Genomic DNA, 17,806 nt, shown 5'->3' with positions numbered 1-17,806 from the left:
ACGGCTTTGAGAAAAGAGAAAAGAGGAGAAAAGAGAAGAAAGTTCAAGAATCGTCAAGAGCACTAGAGTTTAGCTTGTGGATTTCATCAAGGGGTAATTACAAGTTAGATCATAAAGTGTTGGGTTTTGTTTACCCACGCGCTAATCATGATTCAATTCAGTGAAGTATTTAGATTTGAAAGTAAATCCTTTGAGTTCTTGATGAAATCCGTTTGAATTCTTGTGGGTTGTGTTGTTAGGTTTTTGGTGCTTGATTCATGATTTTAGTTGAGATTTTGAGTGTAATTTGATACATTTTATATGGTTGAGTCGATTCTAAATGTTTGGGGAAAGAACCATTGGAGTTAGGGGGTTTAGAGTTGAAAAACGAGCAAGAAAAGTCGTCAAACACCTAGGGAAGGGGTGGGACGTTGCACTATCCAGAATGTTGAGGGGTTTGTCCCAACATTTATCTTAGTATTATAGAGGCTTCATAGACAGATAGTCAGTCAGATAATCAGTTTTGAGTCTCTCTTTATTTTGCATTTCAGATGTTTTATTTTGAGACTAAAGTGCCACTTTGTCCAAGACAATTTATTTTATGTTATCTTGTGAGAATGATTCTTACTTATTATTGAGTTAAGTCTTCTGTTGAGTTAAGTAAGACAGACCAAGGGTTTGCTCAAGGATAGCAATGGTCATTAGGTGTCGGCCATGTCAAGGGTGTAGGCTCGGGGCGTGACACTGGTGCACTGCAGGCGCGCAGCAACTAGGCCCTTTGGCGCAGATCGGGCGCGCCATGCCTTGCTTTGCCCAGGTGACGCCTGATGAATTTTCATCTTGTTTTGCTGACCTTAAATATTTCTAATTTGATTCTTTTACTCAAATTCGCCTTATATTTATATATCCATTTCGTATGTACAAGGATTTAAACCAAGGAACTTAAGAAACATCACTTTCTACCTCAAGCAATTCATAAACATCAACTCATGTTCAAGAACGAAAGCAATTCAAGAACAACATTCAAGAACATTCAAAATCCAATCTTTTAGGATGAAATCAGGATGAATTAAACATGTTTGGCACGTGGATGAACAAACCCAACTTTATGGAAGACTCACATACCTTTTTATGGATCACCCTCGACGAAATACTCAAATGAATTCGACGATCTTCCGAATCTTGCCCTCTTTCTTCTTCTTTTCTCTTCTCTTTCTCCTTTCTCTAAGCCCTAGCGTGAATTTTCTTGGTCGAGACGCATATGTTATTCAATGATCCAACTGATGAGGTTTCCTATTGTGGTGGAGTCTTTTATAGCTGTGGACACCTGGATAGGTACTCGGCCGATTCCAGATCTTCTGATAGTAACAGTTACGTAATATACTTTCATTTACTTTTGATCTTCTATCTACTTACTTATCTTCTGTACTTCCATTTTTTTTTCATTATCACGCTAGTTTGTTTTGGTTGGATAGATGTGTACATATGGTGATACTGTTATGGACATTCAGATTAGGAAATTTCAAAGCGTGGTTGTAACCTACATGTGATCCTCTGTCACCTTTAGTCTTCGGTGCTTGCACTGCAATTTGGATATCCGGGCTTTGACATAAAGGGTTTTTTGGTCTTGTCTATGGCATATTTAGTTACATGGGTGGTTTTGGCGTTCATTGGATCTGCACTTAACTGTTCCTTTCGTTCAATTCTTGCAGCCAATGAACTTCAGGGCAGTGTATTTTTCATTTCATTAAGCGATCGTGTTTTATCTGTTTGTGTTGAGGTTTCTTTAGTAGAGTCTTTTATGAGTATTGTGATTTTTGATTCAGTTCTCTTTCCTTATGGATACCTTTTCTCTGTCAAAACTATTGTTGTATGGATGATTTTTTGACTAAGATAATATTTTCTTAGAAGTGTGTATTGTGTTCTGCTGCCATGAGGATTTTAATCCAGACACTTTGTTCTTCAATGATCCAACTGAAGAGTTCTCTCCTCATTATGGTTATATTTGCTTGATAAGTACTCGGTTTGTGGATTTATCTCTCCATAAAGTGCTGCTCTACTTCTGGTCCTCTTGCTAGATATATTCTTTGCTGCCATTTTTTGTTGGATGGGTGCGTAGACTATATGGTGAAAATAATAGAGGTTAGGATTTGGAGATTTCAAAGGTTGACATGCCGTATAGTATCGTTGTACCCTCTTAGTCTTTTTGGTTCTTGCACTGCAATATGGATGTATTGGTCAGGGCTTCAACAAAGAAGGGTTTTTAAATCTTGTCTAAATCTCATATCTAGTGATTTCTTAGTTGGTGTTGGTTTCGTCAACTTTGGTTTTTATTGCACCTTTCTTTTTGTGCTTGCAGCCATTGGGTCTTAGATAGCAGCGAATTATTTGCTTCATAAAGCAGCTTAGTTTGTCCGTATTTGTTGAGGTTGCCTTAGTTCAGACTTTTATGACTACTCAGATTTTCATCTGAAGATAGTTTTTGTTTTTTCGCTAGTATGTGTCATATTCTACTGTCATTTTTGTTTTTTGTCCAGATGCTTCTTTTCTTTAATTATCCAACTGTGAGACTCCAGATGGTTGATGATTCTGGTCTTATGGACACCTGACAAGATCTCTTGGATCTACTGAAAGCTCATAAACGGTGGTGTTTTTGCTTTTCATTTTCTCTGCTTTCTTTTTCTTGTAAAACGTCAGCTTGATTTTGTTTGTGGGATGGATGTATGGTGTAAGTTGAGGGGATTAGACTTGTTGAAGAATTTTGAAGGTTGGTGTATAGTGTGCATACCGTGCACCCTATTTTTGGCTATATTTGTGCATGCACCACAATCTTCGTAATATCAGAGGCTTTGAAAGAACGGTTCTCAATCTTGTCTTGCATTACTAGTGGTTTCTAGGTGGTTAGGCTTCACCAGCTTTGCACTTAAACTATTCCATTCTTTCTGTGCTTGCAGCCGTTGGGTCTTTTCGAGCTGTATATTCTTCTTTTCATGGAGGCCTTGTCTGCCGATTTATGTTGAGGTTTCTTTTGTCAATTTGTGTTGAGGTTTTTTTTGTCAACGCTTTAATGATTATTGAGATCTTTAATTCAGTTTCCTTCCGTAATCAGAATGGTTCCTTTTTCTCTTTGTCAACATTGCTTCACTATCTGTTGCATATTTTGTTGCCATTTTTTAAAGTAATCCAGATGCTTATGCTTGTTGGTGATCCAACTGATGAGATGTCCATGGTTATGGACAGTCGATGAATGTATTCAGAATCAGATGGATCTTTTGATAGCCCTGTAACACCTTTACTTTCATGTTGTCGCTGCTTACCTTCTTTGCTTTCATTTAGCCTACTAGTTGATTTAGTTTGGTTGGATGAATGTTTGTAGGTCACATGGTGGTGATATGATGATAGTAGGAGGATAGATTAAATTTTGTAGTTTGGTTTTGATGTGCATCCCTGTGAATCCTGTTTCTTGCCATTCTGGTGCTTGAACTGTAATCTGGATGATAGGATATAACAGACACTTTAAGAAATGGGCGCTTTGCAATGTTATATTGTTTTGCATCTCTAGTGGTCTTGCTGCGTGGTATGAGTTTCCCATGTTTTTCACCGACTTGTTATGTTATTTTTGTGCATGTTATCTGTGGGATTTTTTACAGAATGAACTTAAGTTCAGTTAGACCCTTTCCTCTTTGTTAAAACTACTGTTGTGTGGAAGTCCTCCACAATGGTAATATTTCCCATCAATGTGTGTTTACTCTGCTTTCCAGCTGTTGTGTCACCCCATCTTGATTTCATTTGTTGGATGGATGGCAGTTAACAGGATAAGATTTGGGAAGTTCCAAAGGTTGAATGCCCAGAGTCCATTCCTGTGCATCCTGTTTTTTTGCCTATTTCCATGCTTGCACTGCAATCTGAATATACCAGGCTTGTTTGAGGGGGTTTCCAATTTTGTTTCTTTGCCATTTTTGTGATTCTACTGTAATCTGAAAATTAACAGGCTTTGAGAGGGTTTTTTCGATCTTTTCTGGCATTTTACAGTGGGTTTCGTAACTCTTCCCTTTGTTCCTTTGGTTGCAGCCATTGGGTCTCACAAAGCAGTGGATTTTTCTTCTCATGGAGTGCCCTTATTTGTACATATGTGTTGTTGAGGTTTCTTTTAAGTATTTTATGAGTATGATAGTTTTCAATTTAAGTTCTTTTTCTCTAATGACTGCTTTGTCTTTTCAAAACTATTGTTATGTGAAGTTTCTCAATTAGGACATTATTTTTCACCAGTGTATTGTGTTCCGCTGCCATTAAGTTCTTAGTCCGACGCATGTGTCTTAGATGATCCAATTGATGAGGTCTCTTGTGGTGATGATGAAGTCTCTTATGGCTATGGACAACTGATAAGTACTCGGCCAATTGTGGATATTCCGATCGTGGCGTAAAATACTTTGTTTCTTTTGTTTTTCTAGCTACTTATCTTCTCTGCTTCCATTTTTTCTGTTATCACACTAGTTTTATTGGTTTGATGGATGTGTAGACCATATGGTGATACTGTTATGCATGTTCAGGTTTGGAAATTTCAAAGCTTGGTTAACCAACATGCTATCCTCGACCACCTTTTGGAATTTTTGTGCTTGCACTGCAATCTTGATATTACTGGGCTTTGACAGAAGGGGGTATTCGGTCTCGTCTATGGCATATCTAGTCATCATTTTGGGTTGTCCGGGGTTTGTAATATTTGCACTTAACTGTTGCTTTCTTTCTGTTCTTGCAGCCATTGTCTAGTGAATTATTCTTTTCATGAAGCAGCCGTGTTTTTCCATTTGTGTTGAGGTTTCTTTAGTTAAGTCTTTTATGAGTACTGCAATATTTGATTCCTGTATGGCTCCTCTTTCTCTTGCAAAACTATTGTTGTATGAAAGACTCAGTTTCTCAACTAAGATAATATTTTTCACAGTGTATGCTGTGTTCTGCTACCATGAGGTTTTGCCAGTAAGTACTTGGTCAATTCTGGATATTACTTTTTGTCAGCGCCATAAAGTGCTCCTCCATTTCTGGTCATCTAGCTACATATGTTCTGTCCTGCCCTTTTCTTTTAGTTGTCACAACTTCTTATTTTTGATGGATGGATGTGTAGACTATAAAGGACATAGTTGACAATTCGAAGTTACACATTATCCCTTTCCTGCAATAGATCTGGTGGGAAAAAAGGTTCCTAAATTTTTACCGTTTGTTATTTCATATGTGACGATAGGTCAAACTATATTGTGGCATTATTAGAGGTTAACAGTTTGGAGATTTCAAAGGTTAATGTCCAGTATGGTATCGCTGTACCCTCTTGGTATTTTTGGTTCTTGCACTGTAATCTGGATGTACTCTTAGTGATTTCTTAGGCGGTAAGGGTTTTGTCAGTTTTGGACTGATTGTACCCTTCTTTTTGTTCTTGCAGCCATTGGGTCTTACAGAGCAGTAACTCTTTTGATGGAGAGGCTTTCTCTGTCAGTTTATGTCGAGGTTTCATGGTTCAGGCTTGTATGAGTACTGAGATTTGCAACTATTCTTTTTTTCAACTAGTGTGTCGTATTCTATCGTCATTTTTTCTTTCTGTTTAGATGCCTATTTTCTTCAATTATCCAAGCTGATGAGATACCTGATGGTTGATGGTTATGGTCTTGTAGACACATAACAAGTACCCAATTTTGGATCTTTTGTTTGCTATTGGTGTTTGGTTGATCAGGTCTAGGTAATAATGATAGGAGAATGTTTATGGGTACCTTTCTAGTGCATTTATTTATTTTGTTCCCAATTTCTTGGTGTACATTTGATTGATTTCCACTGTTTTTATTATAGAAATTGGAAGCTGGTAAGGCCTATTCTGGATGCAGTTTTGGGAAATCGAGTATTGCTTCCTGGTTTTGGAAAATTCTGAGGTATTTGTTGTGACAAATCATGTGTTGTGTACATTGTTTTGTCACCCTATTTACGACACTAAAACCTAGCAATTTCCTTCTATTGAATCAGAATATGAGTAGAAGTGGGAATTTGGATCTTGAGATGAACGAGTCCCATCGTCTCATCGTCATAACATATAGAGAGGAGCTGTCAGTTTGGATTTGATATCTTGACTTCCATTTTTAATGCTAATATTGATGCCTATCATGTTTCTCCTCGCTCAACTTATTTGGTTTGGTCATCACTGGATGTCATTCTTACCTGTCAAGAATACATGGATTTGCATCTAGGTGCAAGTGGTTCTACAGTAGAGATGTCTTGCTTTGGTATTCGTCCTTGGAAAGATGCAGCAGTACCCAGGTTTTTGACTAGTAGTCTCTCGAAGTTTTGTCATAACTGCTTATGAAAGTTCTCAACTATGATAATTCTCTTCCTTTGTGTGTATGACACGTTCCGCTGCCAGTTTTACTTCATGGTTCAGATGCGCATGTCCTTTGATAATCCTGCTATATCTTGTGGTGTTATGGGAACTGTATAAGTAGTCAAAGTCAATTCTGGATCTCTGATAGTGCTGAAAGTGCTCCTCTGCCTTTTGTTTCCTAGCTACTTATTTTCTCTGTGCGTCTGTTTTCCCTTGGTTATCACACCTGCTTGATCTTGTTTGTTGGTGAATATATGTGTAGGACCACATAGTGATATTAATAAAGGATTAGTTTTGGGAACTTCGGATTCTTGTATCCAATATGCATTCCTGTGCACCTTTTTCTTTGTCTTTTTTGTGCTTGCACTCCAAGATAGATATTGTCAGGCTTCGACTAATGGGATTTTTCAGTATCTGTTGCATCTCTAGTGATATCTTAGGTGATAAGGGTTTTGTCAGCTTTGCACTGAACTTTTCCCTTCTTTTTGTGCTTGCAGTTAGGTCTAACCGAGCAGTGAATTATCCTTTTCATGGAGGGGATTTGTTTAGACATTTGTATTGAGGTTCTTCTACTTCAGGTTTTGTGAGTACTGTGATTCACATTTCAATTTTCTTCCCAAATCGGAGTGGTCCCTCCTCTCTTTGTCAAAAAATGTTGTTATATGGAAGTCCCTAGTTAAATTAGTTTTTCTTGCACTAGCGTGTGTTGTATTCTGCTGCCGTTTTTAGTTTGTAGGTCAAATGTTTGTGTTCTTCGGTGATCCAATTGATGAGATACCGAGATCCCTGGTTGGTTGATGGGTATATGGTCTTATTGACACTTGATAAGTAATCAAAACTCAATCCTATATCGCTTGACATCCCCATCATGTGGGTCCGTTCTCTGCTTCCTGTTTGTTGTATCACCCCAGCTTGATTTTGTTTGTTTGGTAGATGACAGTCGAGGATTAGATTTGGAAAATTTCATAGGTAGATGCCCAGTGTCCATTCTTGTGCAAGCTGTTTCTCTGTCATTTCTGTGCTGGCACTACAATCTGAATATTGTTAGGCGAGATAGAGGAGTTTCTCAATCTTGATTCTTTGCCAGTTTTGTGGTTGCACCACAATGTGGATATTATTAGGCTACGAGAGGGGTTTTTCAATCTTGTCTTGCATTTTCTAGTGGGTATCGTATGCTTTGCAAGAAATTCTTCCCTTCATTCCTTTGCTTGCAGCCATTGGGTCTTACAGAGCAGTGGATTCTTCTTTTCATGGAGTGATATTGTTTGTCCATATTAGTTGAGGCCTTTCTTGTTCAGTCTTTTATAGGTATTGGTCATTCTTAATTCAGTTTTCTTCCCTTATGGCTCCTCTTATCTTTGTCAAAACTACTATTGTATGGGAGTTTCTCTGTCAGGATATTATTTTTGACCAGTGTGTTGTATTTTTCTGCTGCCATTAAGTTCTTAGTTCAGAAGCATATGCTCTTCGATGATCCATGTTGTGAGGTGTCCTATGGTGATGAGGTCTTTTGTGTGGGCACCTGAATTAGTACTCGGCCAATCCTAGATCTTTTATCAGTGATGTAAATAACTTCTTTAATTTTGTTCTTCTAGCTACTTATTATCTCTTTTCTTCCTTTTTTTTTTACATTATCATGATAGTTTGTTTTGGTTGAATAGTTGTGTAGCCATATGGTGGTGTTACTGTTATGGACATTCAGATTTGGAAATTTCAAAGCCTGGTTATAATCAACATGTGATCCTCTGTCACCTTTTGGTCTTTGGTGCTTGCACTACTGAAATAAGGGTGTTTTAAGTCTGTCTATGGCATATTTAGTGATTACATGGGTGGTTTTGGGGTTTGTCAGATTTTCACTTTACTGTTCCTTTCTTTCAGTTCTTGCAGCCATTGAACCACAGGGTAGTGAATTATTATTTTCATGAAGAAGCCATGTTTATCCGTTGTGTTGAGGTTTCTTTAGTAAGAGTCTTTTATGAGTATTGAGATTTTTGATTCAGTTTTCTTTCCTTATGGGTCCCTTTTCTCTGTCAAAACTATTGCCGTATGGATGTTCTTTTGACTAAGATATTATTTTCTTACAAGTGTGTATAATGTTCTGCTGCCGTGGAGATTTTAATCCAGACACTTTGTTCTTCAATGATCCAACTGATGAGTTCCCTCCTCATTATGGTTATAGTCACTTGATAAGTACTTGGCTTGTGGATCTATATTTTAATAAAGTGCTGCTCTACTTCTGGTCTTCCAACTACATATATTTTTTGCTGCCAATTTTTTGTTGGATGGATGTGTAGACTATAATGTGACAATATTAGAGGTTAAGATTGGGAGATTTATAACTTTAACGTTATCAAAAAAAGATTGGGAGATTTGTAAGGTTGATATCCAGTATCGTATCTCTGTGCCCTCTCGGTCTTTTTAGTTCTTGCACTGCAATCTGGATATATCATAGGGGTTTCAATGAATAAGGGTTCTTTAATCTTGTCTATGTGGCATCTCTAGTGATTTCTTTGGTGGTGTGGGTTTTCGTCAACTTTGAAGTTGATTGTAACCTTTGTTTTGTGTTTACAACCATTGGGTCTTAAAGAGCAGTGAATTAAAAGCCACTTGTCCATTCATGTCGAGGTTGCCTTAGTTAAGGCTTTTATGAGTACTGGGATTACAACTAAAATAGTTGATGGTTAATGGTTATGGTCTTATGGACACCTGATAACTACTCACTACCTAAGTTGCGCAGATTCTTCACTTCGATGCCCTCACCCATGCCGGATTCCAAGAAACACTACTTTTGGCGAATCCGACATGCACCCGTTGACATTTTTGAAGAGTCTGAGCAACATAGCTCACTGCTCACTTTCTCTGCTTCCTCTTTCTAGTATTACGCCAACTTGATTTTGTTTGTTGGGTGGATATATGGTGAAAGTTGAGGGGATTAGGCTTGGAGGATTTTGAAGGTTGGTGTACAGTTTTGCATAGTCTGCACCCTATTTCTTGGCCATGTTAGTGCACACACTACAATCTAGATACTGTCGGAGGATTCAGAAGAAGGCGGTTCTCTATCTTTTATGGTATTTCTTGTGAATCCTTGGTGGTAAAGGCTTCACTAGTTTTGCACTTAACTGTTCCAATTTTTCTGTGCTTGCAACCGTTGGGTGCATAGCCGTAGATTCTTCTTTTCATGTGGTGGCCTTGTCTGTCAATTGTGTTGAGGTTTTTGGTTGTTGCTTTAATGATGATTGAGATCTTCAATTCAGTTTTCTTCCACCATCAGAATGGTTACCTTTTCTCTTTGTCAATACTGCTTCACTAGTGTGTATTTTGTTGCCGTTTTTTATGTAATCCAGATGCTTATGTTTTTTGGTGATTTTAACTGATAAGAACTCCATGGTTTGTGGATGCTTGATAAGTGTATTCAAACTCAGTCTTGGATTTTTGATTGCTCTGTAACGCGCTCTACTTTTGTGTTCTCGCTGCTTAACTTCTCTACTTTCATTTAGCTTACCAGTTTATTTAGTTCTGGTTGAATGAATGTTTGTAGGCCACATGGTGGTGATATGATAGAAAGAGGATAAGATTTGTAAATTTTGTGGTTTGGTTTCGATGTGCGTCCCTGGGGACCCTATTTCTTTCCATCTGGTGCTTGCACTGCAATCTGGATGATTGGGAATCACAAGGCTTCAAGTAATGGGAACTTTGTTATTAAAGGATTCGGTGAGTGAAGATAAAATCGGATAAAGCTGAATATGTTGCATTGTTTGGCATCTCTAGTGATCTCTCGGCACAGTATGAATTTACCATGTTTTTAACTTGTTTCGTTCTTTTTGTGCATGTAACCATTGGGTCTTTCAAAGAATGAACTTTTGTTCAGGTTTTCCTTAATCAGCATGTCCCTTTTCTCTGACTCTTTGTCAGAACTACTGTTGTGTGGAAGTTGCAAACAATGGTAATATTTTCAACTAGTGTGTGTTGTACCCTGCTTCCCGTTTGTTGTACCCCAGCTTGATTTTGTTTGGATGGATGGCAGTTAAGAGGATTAGATTGGGAAGTTCTGAAGGTTGTTGTCCACTGTTCATTGCCCACCCGATTTCTTTGCCATTTCTTTTTTTTTTTGATGAAGATTTCTTTGGCATTTCGGTGCTTGCACTTCATTATGATATTCTTCATTATGATATTATCAGGCTTCGACAGATGAGGTCTCTTATGGTTATAGACACCTGATAAGTACTCTGTCAATATTGGATCTTATATTTTGACTGCGCCATTAAGTGCTCCTGTACTTCTGGTTTCTAGATATATATGTTTTTTCCTGCCATTTTTTTTTGGTTGTCGCAACTTTTTATTTTTGTTGGATGGCTGTGTAGACTATATGGTGGCAGTGTAGAGGTTAAAGATTTAGAGATTCCAAAGGTTGATGTCCAGTATGCTATCTCTATACCCTGTTAGTCTTTGTGGTTCTTGCTATGCAATCTGATCTGTACCCTCTTGGCATCTCTAGTGATTTCTTAGGATGTATTGGTTCTGTCAGTTTGGACTTGATTGTACCCTTCTTTTTGTGCTTGCAGCCATTGGGTCTTATAGAGCAGTAGAATATTCTTTTGATGGAGCGTCTTTGTTTGTCCAATTTATGTCGAGGTTTTTATGGTTCAGGCTCTTATGAAGACTAAGATTTTCAACTAAATAATTTTTCTTTTGTCAAATTCTTATGGTCGTTTTCATTTTTCAGTTCAGATGCTTATTTTCTTCAATTATCCAATTGATGAGTTTTCTGATGGTTATGGTCTTGTGGACACCCAATAAGTACTCAATTTTGGATCTTTCTCAAGCCTCATAAAATGGTCTTCTCTTTTGTTGTTCTCGTTGCTCGCTGCTCATATTCTCTACTTCCTTTTACTTGTATTACGCAATCTTGAATTTGTTTGTTGGATGGATGTATGGTGACAGTTGAGGGGATTAATCGGGAAGGTTTTGATGGTTGGTGTACTGCATTCCTCTGCATCATGTTTGTTGTCCATGTTGTGCTTGCACTATAATCTGGATATTATCAAGAGGCTTCGGAAGGAGGCGGTTCTCAATCTTGTCTTGGTATTTCTAGTAAATTCTAGGCAGCGTGCTTCACCAGCTTCGCACTTAACTGTTCCATTCTTTCTGTGCTTGCAGTCACTGGGTCTTACAGAGCCGTAGATTCTTCTTTTCATGCAGCGGCCTTGTCCATCAATTTATGTTAAGAGTTTTCTTGGTTTATGCTTTTAATAATCATTGAGATTTTCAATTCAGTTTCTTCCGTAATAAGAATTGTTCCTTCGCTGTTTCTCAGCCTTACTTCACTAGTATTTGCATTTTGTTGCCATATTTTTTCTTTCATGTAATCCAGATGCGACTGATGAGATTTTGATGGTTATGGACATTTGATAAATGTGTTCAAATTTGGTTCTTTTGATGGCCATATAATGCAGTCCTCTACTTTCGTGATCTCGCTACTTACCATCTCTGTGTTCGTTTATCCTACCAGTTGATTTAGTTTGGATTGATGAATGAATGTTTTCCACATGGTGATATGATGGTGAAGAGGATTCACTTTCGTGATATCACCATGCTCCAAGAAGAGGGCAGTTTGAAATGTTACATTGTTTGGCATCTCCCCTGCGTGGTATGGGTTTCCCATGTTTTGCACTTGCCTGTTTCTTTCTTCTTGTGCATATAACTGTTGGATCTTCCTAAGAATAAACTAAATTCAGTTTTCTTCTTAATAAGTGAGTCCCTTTTCTCTTTTCAAAACTACTGTTGTGGAAGCTCTCAACATTCAGCAATGATAATATTTTCCACTAGTGCGTGTGTGTTTTGTAGTCTGAAGCTGTGAAGTTTCTAGTCTTGATGCTAATTTTCTTGGATGATCGAACTGATGAGATCCCTGATTGGTATGGACACCTGAGAGGTACCATTTTAGGTTTTCATATGGACCTAAGATCTCTTCTACTTTGGTTTGTTCTTGCTACTTATCTTCTCTGCTCCTGTTTTTCCACTTGATTTTGTTTGTTCGGATGCATATGTGTAGACCATATGGTGATAATGAGGGGATCAGATTTGGTAGTCTCGTAGTTCGGTTTCAGTGTGTATCCTTGTGCACCCTGCTTCTTTGCCATTTTGGTACTTGCACTGCAATTTGGATATCATCAGGCACCGAGGGAAGGGAGTTTTGCAATCTTTCTTGGCATCTCTAGTGATCTCTTCTAATGTGGCGTGGGTTTCACGGCTTTGCACTCGACTGTTCCCTTCTTTTTGTGCTAGCTGTCGTTGGGTCTTTCTAGATCAGTGAAGTCTTACTTTCATGGAGCAACCTTGTTTGTCAATTAGCGTTGAGGTTTCCTTAGACAGGCTTTATTAGTATCTATCTTTTCGGTTCAGTTTTCTTCTTGGTTCATAGAGATTCCTTATCTCGTTGTCAGAAATGCTGTTATACAGAAGTTCTCAAGTAGGACAATTCTTTCCACAAGTGCATTTTCAACTTTTGGTCCAGATGCTTATGTTTGCTGTGATTCAACTGATGAGGTTTCTTATGGGTGTGGTCTTGTGGACATTTGGTAAGTAAGTTCTCGGTAAATTATGGATCTTTCCATAATCTTGTGAAATGCTCATCTACCTCCGGTGTCTTGCTTCTTACCTTCTTTGTTTTCATTTTCTTTTTGCTTATCACTCCACTTTCTGTTGTCTGTTGGAAGGATGTATATACTACATAGCAAACAGTATTGGAGGATAGTAGGATCTACACCATACATAGTGAACAGTATGGGGGATTAGACTTTTAGTTTGTGAAGGCAAGTGTTTAGTTAACTGGTCATTTAGGTGGTTGCACACCAATCTAGATATTGTTAGTGCTTCGAGAAAAAGGGGGTATCTAAATATTGTCTACGTCTTTTGTATTGACTTCCATAGTGGTTTGGGTTTTGCGAGTTTGCACTGTTCCTTCTTTCTGTGTTTGCAGTTGTGGTCTTGAAGAAGTAAAATTCTTCTTTCCGTGGGGCTGCTTTTGTTTGTGATTTATGTTGAGGTTCCATTTGGTTCAAGCTCCTGCGAGTGCCGAATTTTCAGTTCAGTTCTCTTCTCTTGTTTGTATGAATTTATTTTTTACCCTCTTCGAAATGGTACTCTTCTTGTAGTGAGTTTATCTGAGAAATATGTATGTCAGTGGTGGTTACCGCACATGGTCATATCATTCAGTTTCTGGTTCTATTATTGGATTCACAATCTGCAGTCATAATCACTATTTTCAGTCTAATTGTGTTGGTGTAATCAAGCCTTTTTTTTTTCAAAGTTACCTATTTAAAAAAATTACACAAATTGAAGCCTTTTTTATTTTTGGAGGTCTCTCCCCTATTATTTTTTTAACATGCCTATTATGTTTCAGATATTCAGTCATTTGAGGAGTTGCTTCAAACGGTCAGCTACTATGTAAAACTTTAACGTAAAAAGAGAGATCTTTCACACTTTTTTCTCCGTGAAACATTTACATTTGAACAGTCTTTGCATCAAAGAGCTAGCGGCAATTTATTGGATCTAGAGCAGTCAAGTAAAAAACTTAGCTCATCTTTTGTGCAAAAGGTCATATATTCAATACAAAGGTAACTATTTTTTTCTGTGTAAAAGATCTTCTCATGAAATATACCATTATAAATCCATCACATATCAGATCACCGTGCAAGTTGGGAATTTTTTTAACAAATCTTGTTCTTCTAAATAGTCTTCCAAGTTAACTAATTTTCTTAATATGGTGGAAATCACCATTGATTATAGCGCTAACCTTTGATCTGTTTTTCTTTGTGTTGTTTTATATCATTGGTGTATGTTGAGTGAAATGTCACTTCAGACGGTATGTTTTGTAAAATGTCGAAAAAAAATGAAAAGAAGTTTTTTTAAAAATGTTACTTACCAGATAGTCTATTCAGCAAATAGACACTTCACAGATTAGTCACTGATGGTTTCATCACTTTGTTCCCCTCATGTTCTACTACCATCTATAGTTCATTTTTTATTTCAGAAATTGTTCCTTGCTCCTTGGGTTTCTTGTGTTGGTGATTGAGTAGGAACCTTGCACAAGTAAATGGGATCTTCTATGAAGCCCGCTTCAGATCGAGTTGTGACAGTCATGAAAAATGCTGCTGTCTTTTCCTTCATTCATAGAGCATAACTCTTCATTCACATGTTGCACTTCACGTTTGGCTGTTATACGTTGGACATCGTATGATATAGAGCACTGTGCTTTAATTTCTTGGTTGTATCATTAGGAAACAACATTTTGGTGAAGAGGGTTCCAACTATGATTTGAGTTGCAGGTTCTTAGGAGTTCTTTTGGAATTCTTTTGTGAGTCAGGTTTCGGTTAAAACCTATCTTCTTTCTTCCCCGTACCCTAACGGCGGTAGAGCTGGCAGCGTCTTTCTGATGGTTAGAGGTGTTTGATGGTGGCTGCATGTGTGCAAGAATTTATTCAGGTCTTGCATAATATGATAATGAGAATGTCTGGTGATTTTGATTATATCTCTGTACTTTTTTGAATCTGGTAACATGTATGTATATATATATATATATATATATATATATATATATATACACTAGCTCTGAAGACGTATCTTGCACGTTTGACCTCTGTTACTATTATAATTTATATAGGCCCAACTCTTGTTGATATAAAATTGCTCAACATTTTCTGAAGTATTGCTGTATGTGTTTTTGTGCATATAAAATAAACTCTTTTTAGTGTTTACTTTCTGCCCTGAACTTGAATATCAACAATTTTTTTTTGGAGGGGGATCTTGTAAGGCTAGAACAATATTTTTACCAATTAGAATTATCACTCAAAAATTCTAAGCCCAAGGCTTAAGTTTCTTGGGACATAATACTCCAACTATCATTAAAATAAAAATGAAGGGAACAAACCAATAAGAAAAATAGTGACTAATAAAATGATATCACATGAGAACTATTAGATGATGTGTTTTCTCCAACAATCATGAAAATAAAAAATGAACGAAGGTACAAAGCAATAAGAAAAATAGTGACCAGTAAAAAAAATATTACATAAGGATGATGAAACATAAAGTGCAGTTTATATTTTTTATCCAATTTATTAAGGGAGAAACTAAGTACATGAAAGGTTGTGAATGAATGTGTTTAATGATAGAAGCTTAAAGGTTTAACAATCAAATTCATTAAGCAATGAAAAATGATAAGTTATAACATCTAATCATGTATTTGGTCAAGTTTAATTGTCATTACTCATTTAATTTTAAAAATTAATAAAAGATTTTTTAATTTAAAAAATTAGTGAAAGGCATTTTCGTCATCTAACTTTGAACTTGAAATCTTCTCACTTTTTTTATACTAGTTTCTGGATACGCGCCACGCGCGTGTGGCCATATAAATAAAAATATTTTTGTGAAGATTGTATATTACCAATATTTTAAAGTTATATTATGTGTTATAAAATAAAAAATACAAATTACATGTTCTTAGAATTGATAAGCATCCTATATGGTGTTTTTGTTTCTAAGATCCAAAATTCAAAAACTTATACAACTACAATATTTAAATGAATAAGTGAAATGTTATGTGCTACGTTTATGAAATATGTGTAAAACCAGTAACATATAGAAATCTTTTACCGTAAAATTAATGTTGTGTGTTGCACATATTAAGCCCTAGCAAGGAAATTAAATAATAAGTGTCATGAGTGTATTCTTCACTAAGAAATTTCTTTGACGAATCCAACAACATCCATAGCTGAAATTCTTGCACAAATCCAACAACGTTCATAGCGTATTTTAATAGCCTTTAACTTTGACATTGATTGAGAAAAAACTGCTCAGAGAAATGATATACTCTTCTTTAGAGCCCATAAAAATGGAGAGGGGACTTGAGGAAAATTAAAACTATTCTTGGCTTTATATAATACTTTCACTTTAAATGATTAATTAGTCTCTTTAGCTTCTTTCATGTTTTTATCATTGAAAATAACATATATTAATATATTAACTATGAGATTCATTGTATTGAAATCTACAACTTTTAAGATTCTAGCAATGTAAAGGTAACTGCTTCTATATTTTAGTTAATGTGCAACTTAAATCTCTACCTATTTGCTCTCATTAACTAATATTTGTCTCTTCATTTTCTTTAACATTTAGATTATTTAATTTTCATAACTGTTCAAATATTCTCAATTCATTAATAGTAAAAAAAGTTTACTGCTCAATATTTTTCAAAAATAAAATAATCAAATATGAATATAACATTTTTATTTAGTATAGGGATAAAATGGTTATTCAACTTTACATCTTGGAGCTTCCCACTTATAATATAATATGATAAAATAATCAAATATGAATATAACATTTTTATTTAGTATAGGGATAAAATGGTAATTCAACTTTACATGTTGGAGCTTCCCACTTATAATATAATATGATAATATAAAATGTGTGTGTGTGTGATATGAATTAGATATGCACTTAGATATGCACCATGACAGTGCTATCTACAATTACAAAAACCCAACCATGCATAGGACTTATCATATCAATTAGTTATTCAGTCTCCTCTACATATTTTTCTTTACACTAAAAAAAGAAAAAAAATACAATTCATCTTGATTTTCTGCACAGGATTGCTTTTGTCTTCAAAGATTCTGTAGTTCCTCTCTTTCCAAATTGTCCTCCATGTACAAGCTAGGAGAAGTTCCCACCACTTCTTTTGTCTCACTGCACTGCCATTATAGTTTAACACTTAAATAATTCACAACTTGTTGCTGGCATAGACCATCTTAGTCCTACCAATTTCAAAAAAAGTCGCCACACAATGTAGAAATAGATGGCTGTTGTTTTCTCCAGCTGCACCACACATACAACATTTAGAGCATAGATGAAATCCCCTTCTTCTCAAGTTTTCTTGAGTGAGACATGTTTCTCTTGCTACAAGCCAAGAAAAAAATAAGACTTTGTAAGGGGCCTTAGTCTTCCAAATGAACTTCCATGGCCACTAGTCAAATTGTGCATTTTGTCTAATTTGGTAGTTGTATGCACAAATTGACAGTGTAGACTCCATCACTTCCAGATTTCTAGCACAACCTATCCGCAGATTCTTTGAAGTCCTTGAAAGATTCCAAGGTCTTGAACAAGGACACGATTCTTTCCAATTCCCAGTCATGTAATACTCTTCTAAAAGTGATATTCCAGCCATGTACTCCTTTAGCTGATTCAAGGTTAATATTTGGAGAAGTTTTGTTTCATCCCGTTACTCTATAAACATCCCTGCTTTGTCATAATAGGGATGGCAAGCAACTCGGGTTCTTTTCTTCTGCCAGTTGTCTTGTCTGATCTGGTGGGTTTCAATTTTGTCCCAGTTGCAGGTTTCTATCCCATGGTTTGTAGGTGTTGGAAGCTTGGTAGTTGGGAGGAGTCTAGGATAATTCTTATGTGGTTTTT

General features: G+C 36.4%; 1 long non-coding RNA gene across 6 annotated transcripts; it reads left to right on the top strand.

Annotated features, from left to right (window-relative positions):
- The first annotated feature begins 1,355 nt into the window (after positions 1 to 1,355).
- Positions 1,356 to 14,921, top strand: LOC114077860. Of its 6 annotated transcripts, none has more exons than XR_003579142.1 (5): positions 1,356 to 5,704; positions 5,812 to 5,891; positions 5,983 to 6,273; positions 6,832 to 13,419; positions 13,737 to 14,921. It is a non-coding gene; the product is annotated as an uncharacterized LOC114077860 (long non-coding RNA). The 6 variants fall into 6 exon arrangements; XR_003579141.1 differs by having other exon boundaries at positions 6,832 to 13,950; positions 14,367 to 14,921; XR_003579144.1 differs by lacking the exon at positions 13,737 to 14,921 and having other exon boundaries at positions 1,356 to 4,122; positions 4,249 to 5,704; positions 6,832 to 12,287.
- Positions 14,922 to 17,806: the final 2,885 nt, after the last annotated feature.

This window comes from Solanum pennellii, chromosome 7 (genome assembly GCF_001406875.1).
Source record: "Solanum pennellii chromosome 7, SPENNV200".
In the NCBI taxonomy this organism is placed as follows: domain Eukaryota; kingdom Viridiplantae; phylum Streptophyta; class Magnoliopsida; order Solanales; family Solanaceae; genus Solanum; species Solanum pennellii.
Note: the sequence above shows the minus strand (reverse complement) of the source record. Positions and strands in the feature narration are given on the sequence as shown.